The 2166-nt window shown below is 41.1% G+C and overlaps 1 protein-coding gene across 1 annotated transcript in view; it reads left to right on the forward strand.

Moving 5' to 3' along the window:
• The window catches only part of RXFP1 (relaxin/insulin like family peptide receptor 1), a 120023-nt gene that overhangs the window by 45231 nt on the left and 72626 nt on the right, over positions 1-2166 (forward strand). The window lies entirely within an intron of this gene.

The following is a 2166-nucleotide window of genomic DNA, read 5'->3' on the forward strand; positions in this document are numbered from 1 at the left end:
GCTTAACCTCCCTGTGCCTCAGTTTCCTCATTTCATTAGGGGCTTGATAACTGTACCAACACCAGGAGAATTGGGGAAGAGTAAGTGTGAGGGTTAGGAGAGGGCTGGGCAGGTGACAGGTGCGAGCTAAGTGTCAGATGCTACTGCTCTTTCTGACCTTTCATTTACTACCCACGAAGAGGATAAGAGATACCTCCTAAAAAAGACAAAAGCAATATGTAAGTGCAGATTGCCTGTAAGTTAACCAACAATCATACCTGTGACCTTACAAAGCCTATAAATGGGGTTTCTAGCCAGTTAGAATACCTGAGGAAAATAGCCTTAAGTTTGAATTTTGTTCAAATTTCTAAAGCCCTAAATATACACATTTATAAAAGAACTTCAATTGCCTAGATATGTCTCACTGGAAAAAAGAAGCCTTAATCGATCATGTAAGATAATAAGATTTCTCACTTATAGGGAAATAAAGTACTATTTTCAAAGGACAAAAACATACTCAACCACCTTAATATTCCAAGCGCTACATAAATAACATACACTAAACAGGCCTTGCTGTTATCCCTCCCTGAAGCAGTACAGGTTTTTTAGGGCACCACTTTGAAGGAATTAAATTTCTATTAAAATAAAAATAAGAGACCAGGGTTAAAAATCCCCCATCCTGAAAAAGCCAGATATGCCACACAGCAAAACTTCATGCAGCTTACTCCTTGAACATAAGTAAACTTAACTTAGGTTATTCCTTTGTAAAAGCCTCTGACAACCACATAAAACAAATCATCTTCCTATAACGGTGTAAGGGAATCTGTTTTAATCCATCCCTGCCATCTGGAAACCCCATTGTAATAATTACTCATTGTAAAGGTTGAACAACTTCTTCATTTCCACTTGAGAAGCCGTCCCATGAGCCAGGCCTCCGAGCTTCTTACCACCTGGGTGAAAGTCTTCCCTGTAGCAAGCTGGGAAGCTGGGCTCTCTCTTGGATGATGTACTTTCAAATTCTCCTAACTTGATCTGCTTTTATTTTTGACACTTCCCAGTTTGAAACACTATCTATAGAGGTGGCGGTAACTTGAGTATACCCACTATCGAAGTTGGTGAGCTTAAGCTACAATCTAGCTTATTTTTCTCTTTTTAAAGAAAATTATTTCTTCTGTTTTTAAGAAATAGCATCTTGTTAAAATGACTGGATATTTACACGAATTGTTTTTAATTAGATGAAACTGTTTCATCTGCCAACCACTTACTTTCCCCTCAGACTGTTGGCAGTTTGGGTGAAGAGTCCTAGACAGAGGGACGGGAGGGCGTCCAACCTGTTGAAATGGCATCCGGAACCAAGAATGGAACCTGGCAGGTCCAGCAAATTTACCACCAGCTTCTCAGTGCAAGAAAGTTCAAAAATTCTAACTTTAGTGCTAAGTTTAAAGAGACCAAATAACAAAAGTAGTGATCCCTACAGTAATAATCCTGAAAATCAAAAATTCACCAGGAAGAAAATTCGGATGAGGGCAATAAGGGATTTGAGTTAAGAGAGCAAGTTCCTGAGTCAGAGACTTAGACTTAAATTCTAGCTATAAAGAGAAGCAAAATGACTATTTTCTATATAGAAAAGGAAATAGTATCTGTGTCTGTGGGTTGTTGAGAAGGTTCAATGAGATAATATATCCAAGATGCTCAGCAGAGTACAGATGCTGTGAACTGAATGCGTGGGTCCCCCCAAAATTCACAGGTAGAAACCCTAACCCCTAAGGTGATAGTATTGGGAGGTAGAATTTAGGAAGCAATTATGAATAGATGAAGTCCTAAGGGAGGAGCCCTCAGAAATAGGATTAGTGTCCTTACAGGGGTCCCTAAGGGCAAAGAGTGGCGGCTTCCTCCTGTAATACTAGCACTCTGGGAGTCCAAGGCAGGTGGATACCCTGAGCTCAGTAGTTCAAGACCAACCTGAGCAAGAGCGAGACCCCACCTTTAATAAAAGCAGAAAAACTAGACAGGCATTGTGGCAAATGCCTGAAGTCCCAGCTACTCAAGAGGCTGAGGCAAGAGAATTGCTCAAGCCCAAGAGTTTGAGGTTGCTGTGAGCTATGATTTCATAGCACTCTACCGAGGGTGACAAAATGAGACTCTGGGCTCGGCGCCTATAGCTCAACCGGCTAAGGCGCCAGCCAC

This window comes from Otolemur garnettii, unplaced genomic scaffold, assembly GCF_000181295.1.
Source record: "Otolemur garnettii isolate 467f Iridium unplaced genomic scaffold, OtoGar3 scaffold00085, whole genome shotgun sequence".
NCBI lineage: Eukaryota > Metazoa > Chordata > Mammalia > Primates > Galagidae > Otolemur > Otolemur garnettii.